Consider the following 27,472-nt stretch of genomic DNA (forward strand, 5'->3'; position numbering starts at 1 on the left):
ACATAGGGTATGGAGAGGAGGGCAAGGCTTCTCAAAATGCCTGAGTAGATGTGTACATTTTGGCCACCCGGATGACCTCAGCTGCAGGTCCGTTGCTTAATATTCTGTTTCTGTCAGAAGTTTCTGTTTATGTACATTTAAATAATTTCAACAGAAAACAAAGATAAGCCCAGCAGTAATGGCTATAGAAAATGTACACATCAGTGTGATGGTTAATTTTATGTGTAAATTTGTCTGGGCTGAGGGATGCCCAGATAGCGAGTAAAACATTGCTTCTGGGTTTGTCTGTGAGGATGTCTCCAGAAGAGATTAGCATTTGAATCAGTAGACTGAGTAAAGCTGATGGCCCTCACCAATGAGGGTGGGTGTCATCTAATCCTGTGAGGGCCTGAATAGAACAAAAAGATGCAGGAAGGGCAAATTTGTTCTCTCTTCACTTGAGCTGAGACATCCATCTTCCCTCAGACATTGTTGCTCCCAGTTCTGGGACTTTCAAACTCAGACCAGGACTTACGACACCACCACCTTATCCCCCTACCCGACCTCCCACACCCCCAATTCTCAAGCCTTTGGTCTTAAACTGAATGACACCGCCGACTTTCCTGGTTCTGCAGTTTACAGACAACAAGTTGTGGGACTTCTCAGCCTGCATAACCGTGTGAGCTAATTCCTATAATCTCATGTGTGTAAACATATATATGTCATATTGATTCTGTTTCTCTGAAGAACTCTAACTAATACAGCCAGGCTTGTGATTGTTGGCATGTAAATTAACTTGTATTGTCATTAGTTTTTCAGATAACATGGCTGTGAACAGCAGAATTGCCTTTTAAGTTTAGAACAATGGCGTAAATACAACTTCTGGTATGCTGCTGCAAAGCTGGCTACTGTCATAATTATACCCCAAATGAGTCTAATTGAGTTGACCCGAGGACAAAAACAGAAATCTACATCATATGCTGGGCTCACTGCCTCAACCTTTCCCAGTTGTATTATTCCAGCTTTTGATTTTTCAAATTGTTGCAAACAGTTAGTTGTATCTTGTTTAAGAACATTCTTTAATGTGAAGCTGCTCAGACAGAGAGGGAAAAAGAATATTTAGGTTTTCCAAATAGATTTCTTTATATTTAGTGTGTTGACATCACTCTTCTGCTGTTGAGATGCTAATATGTCTGGCAAGTGATTTTTTTTTTGCCCTACATGGCAAAATAACTAATATTAAAAACTAACCCTAAGCCAGCCCTGATGGCTTAGTGGTTAAAGTTTGGTGTGCTCCACTGCAGCGGCCCAGGTTCGCTTCCCAGGCACAGAACCACACCACTCATCTGTCAGCAGCCATGCTGTGGTGGCAGCTCACATAGCAGAACTAGAAGAACTAACGACTAGAATGTACAACTATATACTGGGGCCTTGGGGAAGAAAAAAGGGCGGGGTGGGGGGGGTGGGGATTGGAAACAGATGTTAGCTCAGGGCAAATCTTTCCCAGCAAAAAAAACCTAACCCTGGGGCTGGCCCGGTGGTGCAGCGGTTAAGTTTGCACGTTCCTCTTTGCACGTTCCTCTTCTCGTTGGCCCAGGGTTCGCCAGTTTGGATCCCAGGTGTGAACATGGAACCACTTGGCATGCCATGCTGTGGTGGGCGTCCCACATGTAAAGTGGAGGAAGATGGGCACGGACGTTGGCTCGGGGCTAGGCTTCCTCAGCAAAAAAGAAGAGGACTGGCAGTGGTTAGCTCAGGGCTAATCTTCCTCAAAAAAAAAAAAAAAAAAAAGCCTAACCGTTACTTAGGCTATGTGCTGGGCACCATGTTTGATGCGTTCTATGGATTATCTGACTCATTCCTCACAAAATCCTCCTTGGTATTGCCCCCATTTTACACATGGGGAATTAGAAGTTTGAAAAATATAAAGATTCAGATAATCTAATTCTAGAATGCAAATCTTGATCCCTCTGCCTGGGAGGTGGGAGCATAAGAACTTTGGCTCAGGCACCAGACTTCTGGAGTTTAAATCTTGCCTCCACCACCTACAAGCTGTACGACTTTCGATGAGTTATTTCATCTCAATTTCGTCTATAAGATGGGAATGTTAATACCCACCACATAGGGTTGTTAAGATTTAATAAATTCATCTTTTAAAAGCACATAGAACAATGGCCAGCCTATTATGAGGGCTCAATAAATATGCACTATTGTCATTATTATGCTGACTGCCTCTCTTTTGAGGCAGGGGACCATTAAGGGGATGATTGCAGTTAACCAGGCAGGAGCTCATAACAACCTGAACTAGGGCACCCTTCGGAGAGAGAGGAGGGAACAGACTGGAGAGGCCTTATAGAGAGAAGCTGTGGGGCTGGACACCTAAAGAAAGAGGAGTTCAGGATCAATCCACATTCCCTGGCATCTCAGGGATCAGCATGGTCCCACCTAGTCACGTGTCCAGCATCAGCTCCTGCTCATGCTCTGTACCTCCACGTCCCTCAGACCCTGCTTATACTTAGGACTATGGAACCCCTGGCCACTCCCCACAGCCCACCAAGTGCACCACACTTTTAGGCTCCTTGGCATCACCCGGAATGACTCCGCCTGGCGTTCTTCCTGGCAAGCTTCACTCATCCTACAAATCTCAACTCAGAAGCTCTGTGCTCAGTGAGACTCCCCTGATTCCTGACGCGCATGGGTGCGCTCCTTCCTTTGTGTGTCAGATTCACCTCTGCTATGGCAGTTACGTCTCACGTCTTTCTGGGCCCAGGCTCCTTGAAGTGTTCATCCCCAACACCGAGCCCCAGCAGGTGCTCAGTAAATGCTCTTTGAATGAGCACATGAGTGAGTGAGTTTTTTAGGACAGAGGCCGTAGACTAACCCTTCCACGATGAGACCCTTAGCGTGCTGGTTGTTTCACAGTTCCCTCTGATTCCACAGAATCCTGCACCAGGTCCTCTGCCCAGGTGCACCTTGGCCTGGAGTTAGACCCTGCTGCTTCCACTTGTTTTTTAAGGACTTTTTTTTTTTTAGATAAGCACTTGGGTCTTTTTTTTTTTTCCTGCTTTTTCTCCCCAAATCCCCTAAGTACATAATTGTATATTTAAGTTGTGGGTCCTTCTAGTTGTGGCATGTGGGATGCCGCCTCAACGTGGCCTAATGAGCAGTGCCATGTCTGTGCCCAGGATCCGAACCAGTGAAACCCTGGGCCACTGAAGCGGAGTGCTCGAACTTAACCACTTGGTCCCGGGGCCAGCCCCAGGACCTTTATTTTTAAGAGCAGTTTTAGGTTCACTGCAAAATTGAGCGGAAGATACAGACATTGCCCGTATACCCTCTGCCTCTACTCCTGCACAGCATCCCTCGTTATCAACATCCCCTCCAGAGTGGTGCATTTGCTAAGATTTGTACAACTGATGAACCTACATTGATACATCTTTATCCCCCAAAGACCATGGTGTCCGGTTCACTCTTGGAGTTGTACAATCTATGAGTTTGGACAAATGTATGATGACATGTATCCACCATCACAGTGTCATACAGAGTAGTTTGCCCTAAAGGTCCTCTGTTCTCTGCCCATTCATCCCTCCCCCAAGAATTTCAGGCAACAACTGACCTTTTTACTGTCTCCGTAGTTTTGCCTTTTCCAGAATGTCGTATAGTTGGAATCATTTAGTATATAGACTGTCTCCTTTTGCTTAGTAATGTGCACTTAAGGTTCCTCCATGTCTTTTCATGGCTTGATAGTTCATTTCTTTTTAGCACTGAATTATATTCCATTGTCTGGATGTACCACAGTTTATTTATCCACTCACCTACTGAAGAATATTTTGGTTGCTTCCAAGTTTTGGCAGTTATGAATAAAGCTGCTATAAACATCTTTGAGCAAGTTTTTGTGTGGACATAAGTTTTCAGTTCCTTTGGGTAAACGTGAAGCAGCATGATTGCTGGATCACATGATAGAACTGTGTTTAGTTTTGAAGGAAATCACCAAACTGTCTTCCACAGTGGCTGTGCCACCCTGCACCCCATCAGCAGTGAAGGAGAGCTCCTCTTGCTTCACATCCTCAGCAGCGTTTGTATTGTCCGTGTTCTGGATTTGGGGCATTCTAGTAGGTATATAGTGGTATCACATTGTTGCTTTACTTTGCATTTTCCTGCTGACATACGATAGAGCTGCCTTCACTTCTTCAGCTGGCACTTTGTGTCCATCAGGCCCACAGCCTGGCATTTCAGAGGGCTGCCTTGCTTACTTTTTTCTATTAGACTTCCACCAACAGTGGAAATTGACAGTGCCCCTTTGGAGTGTTAATCAGAAAATACCTTATTTTCTTAGAACATCTGTCCTTTGAAGGTGATGACTGAGAATCTCTTCCTGACTCTCAGCACTAGGGCTGGGACAGGTGTCAGAGGTACCCACTCTCCTCCCCAGGACCTGCTTTGATATCGCCAGAACCCCAAAAGCTCTGATTTTCTCCCTTGGATGCCGGTTCATGGGTATAACTCAAAACTCCAAGTTTTTTGGGACATTCCATTTGGGGTTCACAATTTCAGAGGTCCTTTTTAAGGAAAATAACATAAGAAGCTCTTACTCTTGAAATTTTATAAAACCAAATGCCATGTGGCCCCAGTGCTACACTACCTCCCAGAAGCTTGGAATAGGCCGGGGCTGGTGAAGGGGGCCTCAAAAGCATAAGCTTCATTACCTTCATGGAATATCTGCCTCTACTAGAACCAGTACCACTCACTTCATCTGCTGAAGTTTCAACTAAGCCACATCTTGGATCCTTCCAATTAATTGCTTGAACCTCAAGATGCCATTATCAGCCGGAAGTGTAGCCTCCCTTGCCTCCCGAGGCTTTTTTACACCCTACTCGAATTCTCTGAGAACATTCAGGATTCGTTCCATGCATTGAAGTAGCCCCATCAACCCGAGAGCACTATGATTCAGGCGCTCTGCCCCACAAGGCAGTGAACAATTTTCCACTCTGCTGTGACACTTTTTGTCAGTCCCCATCCCATAGTAGTGGAGTCTCAGCTTGGGTGGCCAGGTGGCACCCTGCCTGAAAGTCATTCCCAAAGCAGGAGACTGTGCCAGGGAGGGTGGTGCTATTGGATGTTCAAGCCTCAAACACAGTCTGCTCCAGACCTAGCTTTTGCCCCCGTGGAGCCCAGTTCACCAGCCAGACAACTCCCTCCCTCGTGATGAGTCTTCCTCTGGGGCTCAACATCCATCACTGTCAGGGCCAACCTAATCCATCCAGGAGATTCCCATACGCACGGCCCCGAAAGGAAAAAAGAGTACTGCCCTCATCCCCTTTCCTGCCCTTTGGCCTATCTGCAGCTCTGTCACCTCCTACCTGCAGCTGCTTGCTGATAGAGGGTATTGCAAGTGAGTGCCTTGTGAAGTCACAAAAGCAGAACCAAAAACTCCTGCTGCAGTAGCCCCGTTTCCCAGTTTTCTGGTTCTTTCGCCAAAAGGAGCTGGATGGATCTGCCTCATTGGATCTGACATTTCCAGAGGAGTTCCTGCTCCCTTAGAAGCTGCTTCCTTTCTGAGAAAGCCTACAGCCCCTCTGATTTTCAGATGGTAACAACACTGTTCGCGGGGGTTCTTTCTGGAGCCACAGGGTCTGGGCTGCCAGGGGCTGCGTTGCTGTGTGTCTGGGGAAGATGTTCTTCCTTCTGTGTCTCGCAAGTCCTGGTTACTGCCTTCATGAGAAAAGAGCCCCAAAGAAAAGGCGCTTCCGTTGATGGTTCTACCCAAACTGAAGCAATTATCTTTCATCCTACTAACTTTATCCTGCTGTGACCAGTTTAGTTTGGGGAACTGTTTTTGCTTTTGAACACAAATATTCTTCCCTCTCTCATGTGTTCACCACAAGCTTTCAGAACAGGCCATGACAGACCATTGAGTAAAATGTTTTATCCCCTGAATAAAGCACTTAGGCATTCTGTGAAAATTTGTTTCCTCAAGAAAGCCACTCTCATGTGCAAGATCCACCTTTTCTGAGCAAGTGTCTGTGTGAATCTGACTTCTCTCTGGGGTTAACTGAGCCAAAAACGAGTCACTCACTTGGCTGCAGGGAGGGGCCAACCTACCTTTCTGTAAGATTACAATCCCATAATTAGCCTACTGCTCCCTTCTGCTGGTTGAAGCCAGGAGACTGGGCTGTATTAAAAGATGGCTGAGGAAATGACATGAAATAGCACGTTTTGACCTCCTTTCCAATACAAAGGAAGTTGCTCCCAGATGCTGTTTCTGCAGTCCAGCTTCTGACACGCAAACCATTCAAGAAGGAGGTTGTGGCCTGGGTGGCAAAAAGCCCACACGACATAACCTTCACGTTGTAACACACGCATGCAGACAGGAAACTAGGAGACATTTGGAAGAGGGGGCTCAGGATCAGCCTGTGGTTGAGCCCCCACAGTTTGTAGGTGAGGACACCAAGATCCCTCTCACACCCAATAGGATGGCTACTATCCAAAAAAACCAAAACAAAAGAGTAAGATATGGTGAAATTGGGACCCTTGAGCTCTGTTGGTCAGAATGCAAAATGGTGCAGCTGCCGTGGAAAACAGTATAGTGTTTCCTTAAAAAATTAAAAATAGAATTACCATATGATCCAGCAATCCCACTTCAAGGTATATACCCAAAAGAATTGAAAGCAGGATCTCAAAGAGATTTGTACACCCATATTCACAGTAGCATTATTTGCAATAGCTAAAACATGGAAACAACCCATGTGTCCATCAACATATGAATGGATAAGCAAAATATGGTTTATACATCTATTGGAATATTATTCAGCCTTAAAAAAATAGAAGAGACCCTGTTATTTGCTACAACATAGATGAAACTTGAGGTCATTATGCTAAGTAAAATAAGCCTGCCACAAAAGGACAAATACTGTATGATTCCACTTATATGAGGTACTCAGAGCAGTGAAAATCATAGAGACAGAAAGCAGAATGGTTGTTGTCAGGGGCTGGAGGGAGGGGGGAATGGGGAGTTGTTGTTTAATGAGTATGGACTTTCAGTTTTACAAGATGAAAAGAGTTATGGAGATGGATGGTGGTGATGGTGCACAACATTATGAATGTATTTAAACCACTGAAATGTACATTTAAAAATGGTTAAGAGGGTAAATTTTATCTTATGTGTAGTTTACCACAATTTAAAAAATTGGAAAGGGAAAAAAGACACTGAGGCCCAGAATAATAAAATAACTTGGCCAGGGTGACACAGCTGGCTGTTCCAGAGCCAGGGTTTGGGCTGCCTTCAGATCCCTGCTCCAACGTTGCTGCCCTGGTACACCACGTCCTCCCACAAGCTACCCAAGTAGATGAGCTGTGTGTTGCTTGTGCAGCTGCTGAGGCTTCATGCATGTGTAGAATCTGTCCTTTCAATCAAATTCTTTTTTCCTTTCCCCGTCACTGTATATTTCTCACCTTTAGAACCTGGCTCCACTCTCTGAAGTCTTCTATCACTGACTAACAGCTTCAGAGTTTTAAAGGGCATTCACGAAAATAGAGTGCACATAGCCAAGGTTGCACATAAAAGAGTGGCAAAAACCACGTAGATGGAGAGTATCAGAAGGGGCCAAACCCTGGGGTGATCAGAGGTGTCCATAAAGTGCCAAGGACAATTTTTTTTAATTGAGGTCACATTGGTTTATAACACTATACAAATTTCAGGCGTACATCGTTATATTTCGACTTCTGTATAGATTGCATAATGTTCCCCACCAAAAGTCTAGTTGCCATCCATCGCTGTACACACGTGCCCCTTTACCCCTTTCACCCTCCCCCCATCCCATTCCCCTCTGGTAACCACCAATCTGTTCTCCATATCTATGTGTTTGTTTGTTTATCTTCCACATATGAGTGAACTTGTACGGTATTTGTCTCTCTCTGCGTGATTTATTTTGCTTAGCGTAATATGCTCAAGGTCCATCCATGTTGTCACAAAGGGCGAGATTTCATCTTCTTTTATGACTGAGTAGTATTCCATTGTGTGTGTCTACACACACACACACACACACACACACACACACATATACATACAAGTCTTGGCTATTGTCAATAATACTGCAATGAACATACAAGTGCATATATCTTTTCGAATTAGTGACAATTTTTCCAAAGGAGGTGGGGAAAGCTTTTGAAAGTCACATATAGGACAAGAAGGAAAAACAAAAGAATGTTGTACACTGTTTGGGAAAAGAGTTCAATCTGATTATGTCTTTCCCTGCTGCAGATCCTTCTGTGGTTTCTCTTTGCTCTTTCCATGGCTTGTAAGTCAAGCTCTGGCCCTCCTGTGCACCTTATGCCCTCATCTCTGTCCTCCAGCCACTCCAAACTGTTTTCATTACTTGAATATTCGTCAAGGTCTTTCCCATCACATCCTGTCTCCCACTCTTCCCCTAGTAAACTCATCCAGTTGTTTCATTCTCCATTAGAACATCACTTCTGAAGGAAGACCTTCATTGACACCCAGCCCAGCTTATCAGCCCCTAGCACCATCCATCTCCTTTTGTAACTCTTAGTTTCTGTTCAATGTCTGTTTTCCCTGACAGATTATTAACTCTGAGACTGTTCTTGGCTTGTTCGCTCTCAGATACATAACACCTAGCACAGTAGGTACTCAGCAAATATTTGTTGGATGAATGAATTCTTTAATGAATAGATGATAAAGAAAACAGGATAAGTCAAAACATGCATAACAAAGAAATAAAGAAAGAGGGAGATGTGGTTAGTCAGGAAAGACCTGAATGAAGTGAAAGATCGTCCAGATAAGTTTATAAGGAAACAAATATAAATTAGCAAAGAGAAGTAAGGAAGTCAATGGGAAGCAGTGGGAACAGCATGAAAGTCTGAGGCAGAGTCAGTTGGGAATCTACCTCGCCATGAGGCTGTTACTTAGATTTCATATATCTGTTTTCCATTAACAGAATGATATTCGACCTAGAAAAAAGGCAGAACATGCCTTGGTAGAAGGAAATTGAAGCGCAAGATAGCACCTAACTGTGTTAAAAATGTCATCTCTAGATAAAAATCATGTAAATATCATGGTGCTGAATTTCAGAGTTAAACCCTGAGAAAAAAGAAAGTGTCATCACAAGAGAGGAGGAAAGAGGAATATTTTGAACACCGCAGATCAACAAGTTTGGTATTAATCCACAGGAAGTTCTACAGCAGGTGGTTCGTGACCATCCTTACAGAAGAAAGTGTTAATCAATGAGCGTTAGCAGAGATTCACTAAGAGCAAGCCATGCAAGGCTACCGTGTCCTTTTTTCACAGGATTACCAGATTGGGAGATCAAGGGAATACGACAAATGAGCAAATCTCAGAACACAAATCCCAACTAACCTAAAAAAAATTTAAAAATCCCACCTCAACTTTGAGCAGCCCAGTATGCCATTACGGCTCCTTCTGGAAAGTCACAGTACACATTAGCTCACGGGAGGTTCTGAGAAGCCCTGCACCAAAGAAACCTATTCAGCATTGTGCTACTGAGCAGGTGTTCCACAGAACACACTTGGAGAAAGCACATTTTTGACAAATTTCAGAAGGTGTTTTGCAAAGTCTTTTATTACATAAACTGTGAAGGAGGTGGAGAAATGTGGAGTTAAAAATAGCTCATTGGGGGCTGGCCCCGTGGCTGGGTGGTTGAGTTCGCGTGCTCCGCTGCAGGCGGCCCGGGGTTTCGTTGGTTCAAATCCTGGGCGCGGACATGGCACTGCTCATCAAGCCACGCTGAGGCAGCGTCCCATATGCCACAACTAGAAGGACCCACAATGAAGAATATACAACTATGTACCAGGGGGCTTTGGGGAGAAAAAGGAAAAAATAAAATCTTTAAAAAAAAAAATAGCTCATTGGAATCACAGCTGGGTAGACAACTATTCCTAAAGAGCGGTAACTGATCAATTAATAGCCACCTATGGGGGTTCTGTAATGTATCGTCTCAAGGCTCTGCCCTTGGTCCTGACATATTCAACATTGTATCACAACATTGAAGACCTACTCTTAAAACTTTCAGGAACCTAAAGCTAGAGAGGCAGACAATGTGCTATATAGTAATCCAATCCCACTGAGACTTGTTAGATCAATAGTGTAAGTAAAGGATAGACGAACTCTGACTAGAAAGTATCTCATATGAAAAATACCTGGGGTTGTAACTACACCAAGATCAGCGCAGGCCAAATGTGTGATAAGGCTACTGTGCTTCTAAAGTCCATGAAGCCATCCTGGGCAGGTAAGATGACTGACAAGGCAAACAAGGCTGGCAAGATGGTCTGGCCACGTGGGGATGGTATTCTGGTTTTATGTTGCATTTTGAGAGGGACATTGACAAAGTGGAGCACATTCAGAGAATAACCAACATCAGGAGAGTTCTGGAGAACATGTGCTCTGAGGAGGAAAGCCTGAAGAAACCAGGGATATTTAGAAGGTCTGTAAAAGAGTAGATAAGGGCATGTTGATAACTGACTTGGGGAAGCAGTGTCATATAGTAGAAAAGAGGAGAGTTTGACCTCAAATCTCTGCCGTAGTACTTCTAGGCTGTATGACCTTGGACAAGTTTCTTAACATCTTTTAGCTTCAGAGCACTTAGATAAGAAATCATCATCCCTGTTTAGTGGGGTTATTGTGATGGTCCTGGAGCAGAGTAGGTGGTCAACATATCCTTCTCTTCCCTTTCTCCAGGTGAAAAAGGGCAGTTGTAGCAATGACAAAGCTGATCTATTTGATGTAGATCCGGGGGGAAAACTGGGACCAATGAGAATTCCCCTAAGGGAGTTAGATTTGGCTAGTGAAAAGTAGAAACTTTGTAATAATCAAAACCTGGAAAACAAAGGAACGGGCTCAGCTGCCTTTAAGTTGACAGTGGAACTTCCACAGAGTCTATAAAAGAGATCTCTGCTTTTCCATGATTTAAAGACTCAACTAGACTGTTTTTTGTTCTCTTCTGTATGTTGTCAACTCCTATGTATTCAACTCCCACTCATATATATTGAAGAGTTATTTTTGTCTATTTATTTAAAATTATTCTTTGGCCATTTCCCACGTATGGATTCTTTCTTTCCAATTTGGGGCTCCATTACAAATCTCTAGTTCAGGGATTTGTCCTCAGTGGGCACTTAATAACTGTTGGCGGACTAGTGAGAGAGGTTCATGTGGTCTAATGACTACACACTCACACTTTGGACTCATACAGTCATGTGTTCAAATCTCGGCTCTACTTTTTGGCCATGTGACCTTGGACAATTACTCTCTGTACCCCTGCTTCCTGATCTGTAAAATGGAGATGGTCATAATGTTTCTATGAGATAAAATTGAGTAGGTTATTTTACATCCTTAGAAAAAAGTAAGTGTAGATTGAATGTCAGATATCACTGTTTTTGTAGTTGCTTTCAGGGTGAACTTAAATCTACTTAATATTTATCTAGGGGTTTTCTGAATACATAGTAAGAGGCTTAGGAATGAATTGTTTTTTTCCTGCACTTACTTATTTCAAAATATTTTCTCCTAAACAGTGTTCTTGGTTATCATGCCCCAAAGTCTACTCAAGTCTCTTACCCTAGTTCTTGCAGCGTTCATGATGGGAACAAAGAGGAATCGACTGGAAATAAGCAGAAATGGAGATATTGAAGTGGCGGCAGTTTATCCTTGGCCAGAAAACTGTCTATGACAAGGCCAGAGCTGGTCTGAAACATCCTCATGGGGAGTTCCTGGCATGCAGTCAGCCCATGCTGGAGACCAAGTGAGTCTCCAGCTGCGGTCACTTGGGAAATGGCCCTGCCTCTTGTTTTTGTATTCTGCAGAATAGAGAGTGTCCAATGGGCATGACTTGGGGGGCCCTGTGAGCATCTCTGGACAGTGCCTGCACCTTGCTTAGTGTCTAGCCCAGCATGGGCCATGGCCTAGACTTACAGATACTTGACCAGGAAAGGAGGGAGGGAGGGAAACTGGAGGGACAGAAGGAGAATGAAATGGAGATGCTCTTTTTTTTTTTAAAGATTTTATTTTTTTCCTTTTTCTCCCCAAAGCCTCCTGGTACGTAGTTGTATATTCTTTGTTGTGGGTCCTTCTAGTTGTGGCATGTGGGACACTGCCTCAGCGTGGTTTGATGAGCAGTGCTGTGTCCGCGCCCAGGATTCGAACCAACGAAACACTGGGCCGCCTGCAGCGGAGCGCGCGAACTCAACCACTCGGCCACGGGGCCAGCCCCGGAGATGCTCTTTTTTAAAGAAAATTTTAATTGTGGTGAAAAACACAGAACATGAAATTTACCATTTTTAAGTATACAGTTTAGTAGTGTTAAGTATATTCACATTGTTTTGAAACAGATCTTCAGAACTTTTTCATCTTGCAAATCTGAAACTCTATACCCATTAAAAAACAACTCCTCATTTTCCCCTTCCCCCAGCCCCTGGCAACTACCATTTTACTTTCTGTTTCTATGAATTTAACTGCTTTAGATACATCATATAAGTGAAATCTACATTATTTGTCTTTTTGTGACTGACTTATTTCACTCAGCATAATGTCCTCAAGGTTCATCCATGTTGTAGCATGTGATAGGACTTCTTTCCTTTTTAAGACTGAATAGTGTTCCATTGTAGGAATATATCACATTTTGTTTATCCATTTGTCCATTGCTGGACGCTTGGGCTGCTTCCATCTCTTGGCTATTGTGAATAATGCTGCTATGAAGGATGTGAAAATACAAAGATGCTTTTAAAGTGACACATCAGTTAAGAGTTTGGAAGAGTGGAGGGGGAGATTTGGGGAAATAACAAAGAAGCAACTCTAAAGAGAAGATTCACGCCCTACAAGGGTGGTTTTGAAAGGAGACCAATGAACAGCTGACAGAAAAAGTTGTTAATCATGGATCATGGAGTTCAAGGACTAGAACTCACTCAGACTAGCTCAAAAGCAGGGAGGAGCTTATTACAAGAACACAGGGGTGTCTCACAGTACCCGAGGTGAGGCCTCAGGAAAGACTGGAACCAGAAACTGGAGTTAAGAGCCAAACTTCCTCTCTTCATCCTCACAGAGCCCACATTCATTCTGTCAACAGCAGGCCCTGCTCTTCTACGCTTTGAGGATACAACTGTAAGTGAAACAGACTTTACTCTTAGGGACAATGAGCAATAAACAATTAAATAAACAAGAAATTTCGAATGCCGTAAATTGTGTGAAGGAAAAAGCAGGTACTGTGAGGAAGAATATAATGCAGGTGGGGGTGGAGATGGGATGTGGCTTTGCCCCAGATGATCACTGCTCTGATTGCTGCTCTGAGGAATCTACATTGAAGCTGAATTGAAATGACGGCCACATGCAATTTGAGGCAGAAGGGACAGTGTGTTGAGAAAGTGAGAGAGAGTCATGAGCCTAGAGGGAGGTAAGTGAGGGGGAGTGTAGCAAATGGAAAGGAAAGGAGTGTAATGGCAGGCACCAGATTGCACAGAGCCTTATTGATCATGGAATGGATTTCTTTTCCAATTCAATGGAAATCCATTCACAAATTCTAAACTAGGGAGTGACATCTGATTTACCTTTCCGAAAAGATCTTTCTGGAGGTCAGGTGGAGAATGGGTTGGAAAGGGGGAAGGGTGAGGAAGTGAGAACGAATGGGATTCTTGCAGACTGTGGCTTAAGCCAAGGTGGAGACAGGGGAGGTGGAGAGAAGACCAGAGTCAAGACATCCTTGAGATACATGCATATTCATAGCAGCATGATTCATAATAGTCGAAAGGTAAAAACAACCCAAATGTCCATCCACTGATGAATGGATAAACAATGTGGTGTATCTATACAGTGGAATATTGTTCAGGCATAAAAAGAAATGGAGTACAAATACATGCTGCAATGTGGACAAACCTTAAAAACATTATGCTAAATGAAAGCAGGCAGTCACAAAGGCCACATATTATATGATCTCATTCATATGAAAGTCCAGAGTAGGAAAATCCACCGAGACAGAAAGTAGATTAGTGGTTGCCTAGGGCTAGGGGGAGGGAGTGGTGGGAAAGGAAGTGATAGCTAAAGTGGAGTGGGGGCTCTTTTTGAGGCCATGAAATTGTTCTAACATTGACTATAATGATCGTGGCACTTAAGTGGTTAAATTCACATGCTCCACTTCAGCGGCCCAGCCTTTCACCAGTTCAGATCCAGGCACCGACATGGCACCGCTCACCAGGCCATGCTGAGGTGGCATCCCACGTAGCAGAGCCAGAAGGACCTACAACTAGAATATACAACTATGTACTAGGGGGCTTTGGGGAGTAGAAGAAGAAGAAGAAAAAAAAGAAGATTGGCAACAGATGTTAGCTCAGGTGCCAATCTTAAAAAAATTAAAAAGACCCCTGCTTGGGAGGCAGCACTGTCAGGACCTGCCACTGTTTGGAGGAGGAGGAGACAGCCTAGCATCTCTGTTTTCTCTGTGCTTCTGCTTCATTCCCTTCCTCTCTGTGGCTGGGCTTTCCTATGCACATGGAGGAAAGTGGCTGACCTAGGGCTTACTCTATGTTCCTTCCATCCCCAGTGCCCTGATAATCGAAATCTCTGTAACCCAATTTCAAATCCCCAGGATGGAGACTCGTCTGCCTAGAGTGGGTCAGTGCCAGGGAAGCAGGGCCACCTGGTCCTCAGAGCCAGGCCCACGCCTTAGCAGGGCAGTGTGGGATGAGCAGTTCTCATCCACAGAAGTACTAGGAGTCTATTTTGAGATTTTTCAGACAGAACCAACACATGAGTACCTTCTGTGTGTGCCACATCCAGTGTCAACTGCTTTCACATCACTAGCCCATTTAATCCCCTATCTACACTGTATGAAAGCATATGCTGACAGAAAGAAAACATTCTCAATTGGGTGCAGCTTGTGGTGTATGCATGTCACAGCAAGGCCACAACTGGTAAAATCCTTGACCTCAGGGTAGGAAGAGGCCTCCTTGGAATGGGATCACCAGGCACAGACTGGTTACCAGAGGGCAGAGTTTTCAGTTTTGATTAGTGAGCCGTATTGGCAAACAGAGAGATGTTTCTGAAAAATGCCTTAAAACCAGCCTGATGAGAAAAGAATTTGTTGCAGAAAACGATTTGGTTCTTAAACATTAGTAATCTGTGAATTCCCTATTTAAAAACCCTCCCTGGCCTTTGTTATCTGACATGACTCTTCAGAGAATGATTGCTAGGGCCTGAGGCTGAAGGTGGGGGGCCAGACGCAAGGAAAATCCATTTTCTTTAGCTTAATCAGTGTTTGTGGAATAGGCAGAATCCAAATCCAAACCATATTTTCCAAACAGTTTTACGTCTTAATTCTTAAGTCCATGTGTATTATATGAGAAATCTAATCCGTCTGTTTCTTGCTCATTTACACTTAACTCATCAAAGCGTTTCCTCTGAGGAACTATTTGATGTCCAAGGAGACTTTAGAGAACTTTTTCTTTTTAACAAGGCTTTGTTCTTAGAAATAAAGAAGCTGCTGAAGTTGTATATGCAAAGAAGAAATGAACTTGAACTCTAGAAAGGTTAAACTTCATTTCAAGTAGGTTCTATATTTGGAAGAAACGACTTTAGGAAAGAGCTCTTTTCCTTTTAAAATTTTTTTAAGAGGGGCCTCTAAATGGATGCTTGGATTTTCATGCCAAAACAATTTCCTTTTCAGCTGTTGGTAGGCACCATTGGCTAGATAAAGTCCATCTCCTTAAGGCACTCTGAGGTGGTCTTCAACTTTTTAGTTAGCAGAGACGGCACCTAATTTTTTTCTTTATCTGATAATTTGTGGCAAAATCTGCCCAGGGAAAGATGCGCCCTTCTGAGATTCCCAGCATGTGCGTTGCGAAGAACAAAGCTCTTCGATGGAAAGAGGTGCTCGGGAACCATAGGGCTGGGCCACCTCCCTGCCCCTTCGATGTGGACCGTGCGCAGGCCGTCTGTCTCAGAGAGAGTGAGCTTATAACTTCTTTCATTCCCCCATACTCCAAAATTTCTTTCTTAATTTGCTAACATTTATCTTTATGCTTCATTCATGTCACATTTTATTGTGCATCTGTTAACATAGCTGTGTCCTGGGGCTGTGCTGGATGGAAAGAACTAGAACACTCTGCTGCTGACCCAGAGGTGTAACCTCAGGCCCTCCAAGACCACCTCTTATCAAAAGAGTGATTAAGAATTGTCTTTCAGAAAATCTGCAAAGTCACATAGCCATGGCAGGCACAAAAGAAGAAATCGTGACCTGAAATCACTGGGAACTAAAGATCCTCCTCCTGAAGGAACCCAAGGTTGGGGAAATGACTGGAACTTGAAAGTCAGACTCTTATCAGAAGCAAGGGGTCCCTTGTTCAGGAAGAGCTGGTGTTAAAATTCCTTCCCAACCCTGTCAAAAATGTTTAGAACCTTACTATAAATGCTTGAAGCCCACCAATCAAAACCTGTCTCACCAGCATTTCCACGTGCCAGCCTATTGTCCCTAACCTCTTAAATTTCACGCCAAATCCTCAATCAGGGAGACAGGTCTGAGGGCACATGCCCTCTGTTCTCCCTGCAGATGGATCTTGCAGACTAAAAGCTGATTTCTCCCCCAAAGGCTGATGCTATAATTAATTGGCTTGTTTATGTGCATTGGGCAGAGAGCCTCAATTTTTGCAGTAATAATAGGTTCATGATTTCACTGGGAGTCAAAGCAATCCAAGTGAGAAGTTTATCAGGCATGTGCTTGGTGGGTATTCCAGGACTTCTAAGATGGGAAGGATAGTCAAGGATGGACAGAGCAGGAAAAGCTTCCCAGAGCAGGTGGGCCCTGCGGTCTTGGAACAACAGCCTGAGTATTGATGTGGCCGTACCCAAATGAAGACATAAGGCACCCTGGGCTGGCATTAACTGGACGCTCCTTCAAACTGATGTGTTGAAAATATGTGCTTGATGTTTCTCTGGAAGAGAGACTCAAGACTAAGTGTGGCAGATGTGCAGGACCAAAGGTGGCAGGGCTCTCAGTCTCTGTTGCCTCTGTAATTCTACTCCAGCCAAACTCGTCCACCCCTCCCAAAAAACCCAAAGCCATGCAGTCAGTTACCTGGTCTGCTCAGTGACCATCAGTTATAACTTCTTGTGCCTCTCAGGAATCCTATGGCCCATCAAAAGTGCTCTCCTGTGTTCTAGTAAATACAAATTTCTTCATTGTGTTCCATTTCTGATGACATTTTAGTTCTCCTAATGGTCTATTCTGGGACAACTGCCTGGCTAGGGTGATGTCAGATATGGTCAAATATTTGGCTCAGTGCATAGAGAAAAGGAACAAGACTGAAGAAGAGAAAATAGGGACTAGGGAACCAGCATTTCCTTATTTTCTTCTATGTTCCAGGCTAGAGCTTGGTGTTTTCCAAGCACGTTCTCCTCTATTCTCTATAACAGCACTACAAGGCAGGTGTTGTGATTCCATTTAATAGATGAGGAAGGAGACACATCGAGGCTAACTCACTTGCCCATAGGCAGTTAATAAGGAATGAAGCTTGGATATAAACCTAATATAGGGTTATCATGCATTGGGGGGTGAAGATTAGAGTCAGGGAGAGCAATGAGGAACCACCGAGAAACCTGGAGATGAAACAGCAAGTCAGTGAACTAGAAACAGGGCAGAAGAGAGAGACCACGGACAAAGAAAGAACAGGCTTTAGTGACTCTGCCATGTGCAACAGTCAGGAGTGGGGCTGGAGGGAGAGGAAAAGAAATTTCTGGTCCTGAAAAAATTGGTGACATTGAAACTGACAAAGATGTCAAGGAAGGGGGCAAGTTTGAAGGGAAGGATGCCAAGTCTATTGTGTTTAAGGTTTTGAAAGAACTGCTTTCTAGGCTTCTGGTCTCTGCTGAAGAGTGGTCAGTGCTGGACCTGAGGAGTTGAGTTACTGCCTCGTGTTGAGTTACTGAAGGCCATGGATCAGATCACCAGGCAAGGAAGCGGATCAGCCCACTGAACACTGAACTTTTGGGACCACCATGCTGTGTTTCTCATAATACAATATCAGGGCTTCTCAGTAGGGACTCTGCTGGCTCCGAGGCAGAGTGCTGGAAAGTAGAGAAGATGCTTTTGGTTGTCCCAGAGATTGGGGGATGCCACTGGCCTTCAATGGGCACACAGGGTATACAGGAATGCAAGATGTCCTGCAAGGCACGGGATAGTTCCACACAATGAAAAATTACTCTGGGGTCCTCTTACTTTCTAAATATTCCCTTGGATATTCATTTAGATGAAAAATCTATTTATAAGTCTCTCAGCCTAGAATCTAACTACAGTTTCTATATACACCTATGTATTTTGCCTCATTTAAATTTGTACTCAGTTTCACAGGAATGCAACCACACAAATTAAAAATTGTACTTTGTTTTATTGGAACTTGACTGAGTTGCTCTATTTCAGAAAATCACATTTCTGATGGCAATATCATCCCTAGAATTTGAGTTATTACTCTGCATTAATAGCTGTCCCATTAATGGTGATTCTGCATATTCAGTCAAGCATCTAGTTATTTTGTCTTCAAGTACTCATGTCTGAGTTGAAATACAATTTTTCTATAGATTCTTTTCCTTCATCTTTCACATTACAGTTAGGCCATTATATCAATTTTTTAAAGAATTGTGCATGTAGATGAGTTATATTACCTGTCATTTTTGTTTCAGGAGAGTGAAGAGGGCGTTACAAATTAATTGTTGTGAGGAGGGCTTGGGACTAATGGGGTTGAAGACCACTGGTTCCTGACTAGCACCACCCAATAGAAATGTAGCACAAGCCACAGATAAAATGTTAAGTTTTCTAGCAGCCACCCTAAAAAAATTTTTTTAAAGGATGGAATAGTATGCAGCCTTAAAAAGAAGAAAATCCTGTCACATGCTACAACATGGATGAAATTTGAGGACATTATGCTAAGTGAAATAAGCCTTTCACAGAAGGACAAATATTGTATGATTCCACTTAATATGAGGTATCAAAAGTAGTCAAATTCTTAGAAACAAAAAGTAGAATGGTGGTTGCCAAGGGCTCGAGGGAGAAGGAAAAAGGGAGTTGTTATTTAATGGGGGGTTTCAGATTTGCAAGATGAAAAGTTCTGGACATCTGTGTCACACAATGTGAATATACTTAACACTACTGATCTGTACACTTAAAAATAGTTAAGATGATAATGGTTATGTGTTTTTTACCAAAATAAAAAAGCATAATTAATAAATTATTGATTAATTTAATAAAATTATTGAAATTAATTTTAGTAATATATATTTATTTAACCCAATATATCCAAAATGCTATGATTTCAACATATAATCAATATAAAAACTATTACTGGGATTTTCTTTTTCTTGTACAAAGTCTTTGAGATCTGTGTGTGTTTCATACCTACAGCACCTGTCAACACAGACTAGCCACATTTCTAGTGCTCGATAGCCTCATGTGGCTAGTGGTCACTATATTGGACAGTAAAGTTCTAAAAAGTTAGCTAGCACTTGTTGAGCAGACTTTAAGTGCCAGACACTGCTGTGAATCATTCACATGGAATGACTCTTTTAATCCTCATATTGGTCCTATGAAATAGGCACCTCGTTACCCATGAGGAAACTGAAGCTCAGAGCTTGAGTAGCTTGCCTGAAGTCACGTGCCACTGTGTGCCTACTGGAACGCTGAACCCAGGCATTCTGGCTCTAGAGCCATGCTTTAACCACCGTGCTATTGGTGCCTTTGTAGGACTTTTCCCCGGAACTTCTTTTCTGGCCAACTGGGAGTCTGCACAGGCCCTCTTCCTGGTGGGCTGCTAGGAGCTTGCTCCCAGAGCCCTCATAACGGCTGTAACGGCCAAGCCCTGGCAGGCCTTAGGGCAGCAGGAAACTGGCTGGCCCACCAGGGAGCTGGTTAGCTTGTCTTTTCCTGCCATTCCTGAGGAGCCTGGCAGTGGTGTTGGCCAGCTGTTCTGAGAAGCAGAAAGAAACCTGTGTTTACTTCATAACCCCCTGAAAAGTTCTCTATTCTTCTCTGTGTTTCCATTAGGAGAAGCAGTGGGTCTGGGCAAAACACAGGTGGGGCAGAAAGTCACGCATCTAACAAGAACTTGCTATCAGGACCTTGCCGGTGAACTGTCTGCATTCCTGTAACTTTTTCTCCTGCATTCTCCTTAACAAAGACAGATTTCCTTATTTCCTGGGACTCCCTCAAGATTATACTGACAACTTCCCCATTAATTATCGAATTACGCCCCGTTGCAAAATGATTACGTTTGCTTCCTACCTAAACACCTCCCCTCACTGATGAAAAGTCTCATTTAAACTAATATGCTTTTAACTTGCCTCATTTCAATACCTCTGCGGAGGCTACTAATGAGCTGACTCCTTGCCCAGCTGGTCCCTGGGCCTATCCTTGTAGTCTTTGTTCCAAGACCAATTTAGATCTTGTGGCACAGGAAAGGGGAGGACTCGACCTTCAAATTGGATGCTTGGCGGAGGCTTCTTGAGGGATGGGTATACTTAAACATGCAGCTTCGAGTCTGAGCACCCATGAAAGTGAGACTCCACTTGCTGCTTCCAGAAACTTGAAAATTGACTAAGAGTGTAGCCACCAGAGTAAAACGGCCTCCCAGTTTCGACTGCGCAGCTTAATGAGTCAAGTAATTATACTCAGATTCCCTTTACAGGAGCCTCTTAATTATTATTTAATAAGCAGATGATTCTAGGCTATGACCCGCAAGGCTGGCAGCATTATAACTATGGAGCTGGAGAAGTGCCTCCTCCCAGATGTTGTCCTCTGGCAAGGAGACAGGGTGCTTTGAAAAGGCCCTTCATCCCTATTTTATGGAGAATATCATGGCCAAGCAACTCTTCTTGGCAGTGTCTCCTCTGGGGTGTCAGATGGGTCACTTCACTGGAGTGCTGTAAATCAGGTCAGTCTGTTCCTCTGATTAACCCTGATCTCATTCTTTTGGCAGCAGTCGGTAGCCTGAGGCCCTGCTGCCTTTGGAAGGCTGCCCGCTCATGCCAGGGCTACCAGGAGCAGGAAGAGTTGACTGAGCTCACACTGTGAGCCAGACTAGGTTCTAAGTGCCCTTGATGCCTGTCTCCTTAAATTTTCACATAGGTATCATTATACTTCCCTTCCCATTTTACAGATCAGGAATCTGAGGCTCACTGGGGTTATGCACATTGCCCAAGGCCACACAACTAATGTAACTGGAAGAGCTGAGATTTGAACCTACATCTTGCTGACTCCAGAGCCCAAGGGCTTAACTCCTATGCCACACTGCTAGGGGTTAGCTGGCCAAGGAAGGAATTATTTGGGCTATGTTTTCATGGCCAGAACTTTGATAGATTATCTAAGAACATCCTTTTTCATCAATATTGATGGTGCATGATGCTCTTGGCCCTTGACAGGAGCATATACAGTAATCATGGTTTCCTTTCTCCAACCCAGCCACATTCATCACTTAGACCAGGGATGGGCCCATTATCTCAGCCAGACCAATAGGAGGTCTTCCCTGGGAATTTTTTAATTGGAATTTAAAAAAGAGAGGCCTTTCTCACTCCAGTGGTGCAAATGTGTAGATCTGAGCTCCAAGTGGCCATGAGTCATGGTCCAGGCTTGTGGAGAAGGGCAAAGAGATAATGCTGACGATACATAGAGAAAGAGAAAAACTCCCAGTGGCATTAGAGCCCCTGATTTAAATTCCTGGGGCACAACGCTTGTATTTCCTACAATGCAGCTGTGTAAGCCAATAGATTTCCCCTTTTCACCCAAAATAGTCTTACTTAAGTTTCTCTCACTTGTGTTAAAGCTGTTCTGATACACCATACTCTGGAATTGGTCTCTTAAGGACAATGGGGAGCCTCTAAAGGGTTTTAGTGCATACTGTAGAGAGGCAGCCGTGGCATGGTAGAGAGGCAGGAGTGGAGAGGAGGGCAGTATCAGCAGCAAGACTGGCGAGGAGCCTCTTCTAGCATGGGCTGCAGCAACAATTGCACAGAGAGAGGGTGATGGCCAGAACCAAGATGATGGGGATGCAGTCAAGAGAGATTTAGTTGGTAGAAGTTTTTAGATGTAGCGATTGGTTAAAATTTGGGAGATGATTTTGGAAGTGCCCAAGATGACTCTCAAGTGGTTGGTGATGGCATTGGCTGAATGGGAAACACAGGAGGCAGAGTGGACTTGGAGGAGGTGAGCGGAGAAGCAATAGGTAATCAGCTTGGCCATGGATAGTTGACTGGTGTCCGGCTGCATGTGGCTCCTTTAATTTGACATGCTATGTTCTGGCATCATGACAAATGTGTGCTCTGACAATCACCTGCTGGTCACAGCCTCAGTCCTGACTCACTCATCCTAGCCTCACACCCCTTTCCCTCCTGCTATCAGCTCTCCCAGCCACCAAGTGGTCTTCTTATTTTTGTCCTTGCCCCATCCTGCAGATTTGCCAGAACTGGTATTGTCTTCCTGGTAGAACTTGGGCTTCTTTCCATGGGATTCTGTCCTTCTTGCTGCTCAGTTGAATTGAACCACCTTGGAGTGGTGGGAAAGGATGGCTAGCACTGTTAAAAACAAACAAAGGAACCATGCTGTGGAAAACTGACTCTAGCCAATTTGCTTGCTTACAATTATTAGGTTCTTTGTGTGAGATGTCTCTAGACCACCATAGTTAAAAGGAGATGAGGATTATAGCTCTCCTCTACTATGACTGCCTAACTAAGGGGTGTGGGGAGGTTGCACTGAAAGCAAGACTCAGACCAAATTCTGCTGTACATACGAATGGTTACTAATAAGCATGCACTATAATAATGCACAATCTTGTATTCTAACTTTGATGAAATCTTTGTCTGACACACTCCTTGCTTGATGAGACAATATTCTCATGGCAGAATTCAGCTGAGCTACTAGTCAGAATCAGGCAACAGCCTCATCTGTCAAGTGTAGCAAACAGGACCAGGTAGAAGCTTGGTGGACCATCATGAAGGGTGTAAACTTTTAAGCTTGCAAAATTCTTGCACTCTGTCCATGCAAGCATGAAGGATCCATATATTTCTAGCCATACACTTATCTTTTGCAACATTCATTTCACCAATGAAAAATCATTTCTGAATTCATTCTAAAAATGAACAAACCCTCTAGTGCTGATGGAAGATAAAGATTGCTGAAGCTCTACCCAGAAATAATCTCATGCATACATGGTTAACTAATCCTATACTTGACAAGGAAGCCAAGAAGACTCAGTGTGGAAAGGACAGTCTCTTCAATAAACGGTGTTGGGAAAACTGCATAACCCCATGTAGAAGAATGAAATTGAACCCCTATCTTACACCACTCACAAAAATTAATTGAAAAAGTATTAAAGACTTAAATGTAAGACCCAAAACTATAAAATTACTGAAAGAAAACATAAGGAAAAAGCTCCTTGACATTGATTTGAACAAATATCTTTTGGATATGACACCTTAAAGCACAAGCAACAAAAGCAAAAATAAACAAGCGGGGACTACATCAAACTAAAAAGCTTCCACACAGCAAAAGAAACAATCAGCAAAATAAAAAGGTAACCTATGCAATGGGAGAAAATATTTGCAAACCAACTATCTGATAAAAGGTTAATATCCAAAATATATAATGAACTCATGCAACTCAAGAGAAAAAAAACAAATGGACAAAGGACCTGAACAGACATTTTTTCGAAGAAGACATACAGATGGCCAACAGGTACATGAAAAGGTGCTCAACATCGCTAATCATCAGGGAAATGCAAATCAAACCACAATGAGATACCACCTCACACCTATTAGGATGACCATCGTCATAAAGACAAGAAATACCAAGTGTTGGTAAAGATGCAGAGAAAAGGGAACCCTTGTGCATGTTGGTGGCATTGTAAATTGGTGCAGCCACTAATGCTAAATAGTATGAAGTTTCCCCAAAAAATTAAAAATAGAACTACCATATGATCTGGCAATATCCCTTCTGGGTATTTATCCAAAGGAAATGAAATCACTATCTTAAAGAAATATCTGCACCTCCATGTTCATTGCAGCATTATTGACAATAGCCAAGACATGGAAACAACCTAGGTGTTTATATATATATAACCTGTGTTTTATACATACATATATATATATATATATATATATATATATGTATGTATAAAACATATACAATGGAATATTATCCAGCCATAAAAGGAAGGAAATCCTGCCTCTTGCAACAACATGGATGGACTTTGAAGGCATCATGCTAAGTGAAATAAGTCAGATAGACAAAGACAAATACTGTATGTTCTCACTCATACACGAAATTTAAAAAAGCCACTCACAGAAATAGAGAATAGAATGGTGGTTGCCGGGAGATGGGGGTTGGGGGAAATGGAAAATGTTGGTCAAAGTGTACAAATGCCCAGCTATAAGATGAATAAGTTCTGGGGATCTAATGTACAGAATGGTGATTATAGTTATCAATATTGTATTATATACTTGCAAGTTAAGAGAGTAGATCTTAAAAGTTATCACCACACACACACAAATGGTAATTATGTGAGGGGATGGAAGTGTTAAATAACCTTATTGTGGTAATCATTTTGCAATATATATGTGTATCAAATCATCACATTGTGTAACTTAAAATTATATATGTTATTTGTCAAAAATATCTCAATAAAGCCGGAAAACAAAAAGATTGCTGAAGCTCTTGTAGAAGCTACCTCTGGCATGTGACTTTTAATTAGAGTCTCTCAAAGCTAACGAAACACTCTAGAGTGTGTATTCATGATCAGTGTAGCTCGGAGGTTAAAAAATCGCTCCTAGGTTGTGGATTAAAACTAACACATACATCTCTTGGTCTATGCCAAAGTGTTTAAAAATAAATTGCACACAATATAATTCATGCCATGCACTTGCCTCAGAATGTTTGCATAAGCTGTTCTCTGTAGATGTCTTCATCCTCTTCTCACCCATTTGCCTGGGTAACTCCTATTCAATTTTCAGGACTTGGAATAGCTGTCACCTTCTCCAGGAAGCCTTCCCTGATCCCCCGACCCTACCCCCACCAACCAAGGCCAAGTTGAGTGACTCTCTCATGTACTGTTGTAGCATCTTGTGCTAACTTCTCATCGGTGATAGTCAACTGGTCTGTCCCCTTCACTTGACTGTAATCCCCAGTCCTTATATCCCTACTACCAAGCAGAGTATCTGGCCATTAGTAGGTGCTCAATTTGTTTGTAAAATTAAATTTAACTCCAAACAGACTGATTTTGTTTTCCTTCCTCACTGCTTCCCATCCATATATCGGAAGGGGAATCACCAATGGTGATTGGTTGGCCAAAGATAGATAACAAATGAGAAACAGACAAATGAGAAACAGCCCTGGATAGAACATAAGTTTGAGAATAACTTGGAAGTGACCAAAGATCAAAACACTTTTAGTTTGTTTGCACTTTACATCCTCCAAGCCTTCACTGAGTTTGCTCTTAGGGTAAATTCCAGAGCTGGAGTAGTGGCAGGTATCTTCTGCCTTGGCTGATCACTGATATGTATCCCGAAGGGAAGAAAGCCACCAGAAGTCTATTCAGGCAATGCTTCCTTACGGGTCGTGCAATTCGTAAAGGAGTGAAGGTCAGTGGGGTGCTGTCAGCCAGACAGAAAGCCCATCAGGAGGCTGCTGAGCTCACTTTGTCTACAGCAATCCGAATACACAGACTTGGACTTGAATTTGCCAAAGTACAGCTAAACAAATGGTGGTAAAATTATGCTCCGCCTTTTCAGCACACAGCCAAGGGGTTAACTGGAGTTTTCAATGCTAGAAAACAGACTCAGCAGATATTGAGGTACAGGTAATTTTTTCGAAGCTACTCTTCCTCTACACTCTGAATCTGTAATTTTAAATAATACTAGGCCTATAGCTCATTGAGCATTTTGTCTCATTTAAATAAACGGTGAAGAAGGAGAGAGGTTGATGTGGAATTTATGCATGCAAAATATGTAAAGTTGATGCCTTTGGGTTATGTGGAAAATACTGTGAGCAAACTGTTCCCAGAGGTTCCAGGAAAGGAACTGGAGACTGGGGAGGGGCATAATTCCTCTTGCCCTTATTCACCTTTATGCACAGCTCCAACACTCTCCCCAGCCCTCAGCCCCCTGAGCTCTATACACAACACAACACCACAAAGTCACTCCAGGATCAGCACTCTGCACATGGAAAACCATGCAGGAAAATCTACAATGCAAAGTTGAGAACCATAGTTCTAGGAAACAGATTGGACAGCAACAGCCACTAAGACCCTTGAGCCAGCGAGAGCTGGACTGGTATGTGTAGCCTGAGGCTTGTTACTCTTCCTTGTTACTCTTCCTTGTGGGGAACAAGGGATCCTCTGAAGAGCTCTTGGAGAAAGGTCTTTAAATGAAGGTCATTCTGGGAATTAAATCTGGTATGTTTGTATTCTTTACTCTGGTAAGGAGTAAAAATGGTCAGAAGTAGTAACAAAAGGCCCCCAAGCTGTCATCTGAAATTCAGAATTTTTCAGATTTTAGGAAAGTAACTCAGTGGCTGACAGCTCAGTAAATCATCACATGAATATTTCTGTGGCAAATGTATGACTATTCATCCCTTTGTGAGGCCACAAAGATGACAAAGAGCTCATGTCAACTCAGGTCAAGTCATGTTTTGCCACCAAACGAATTACAAAAAACTTTTGGTTTTCAGAGTTGTCTGAATCAGAACTTTTGAATAAGAGATATTTACATTTTCCTGAGGGGCTGTTGCCCCAGCTGAGCTATCTTGAGAAGAGAGACTCTGATTTCCACTACCCCAGGTCGAGAGCTACAAACCAGCATGCAGCTTCAGGCTCAGAATCCTAACTCCTTCAGGTGAACCTGTGGCAAACCCCACATTTCCTTCCCAGACATTTTAAGACTCTGTGAGTGTTTTCATTTGTTTCTTTTGTCGAGGAGGAAGACATTTCCTCTACCCTCTCCAGGTTCTTCTGGCTGGAGAATGAATTAAATTCACATGAGACAGAATAACAGGAGAAAATTAAACAAAGTTTTATAACAAGTATACATGGGAGAGGCTCAGGAAACCTGAGCAACTCGCCAAAATGGCCGAAGCTCCCACCTTAAGTATCATCTTCAGCTAATGACAAAGGAGGATGCTGGAGGTGGGGGGAGTCAGTTACAGGAGATTACCAGAAAAGTACAGTAAACAAGGGTCAGGTTATTATGCAGATTGAAGTGCTTGCCTTCTGCATTGATAAGAGTTTCTAGAGATAAGGTCATCCCTCCTTCCTGGTACAGAGAGGGAGACACCTTTGCAGATGGAGATTTCCTTTACAATGTAAATGTTTCTTAACAAAGGGTAAGTAAATTCTGCTTTTCAGAGCTTCTTTTCTGTCTTCAGTTTTTTGTTTTTTTTTTTTGAGGAAGATTAGCCCTCAGCTAACTACTGCCAGTCCTCCTCTCCTCGCCGAGGAAGCCTGGCCCTGAGCT

The sequence above is a fragment of the Equus asinus genome, chromosome 12 (assembly GCF_041296235.1).
Source record: "Equus asinus isolate D_3611 breed Donkey chromosome 12, EquAss-T2T_v2, whole genome shotgun sequence".
NCBI lineage: Eukaryota > Metazoa > Chordata > Mammalia > Perissodactyla > Equidae > Equus > Equus asinus.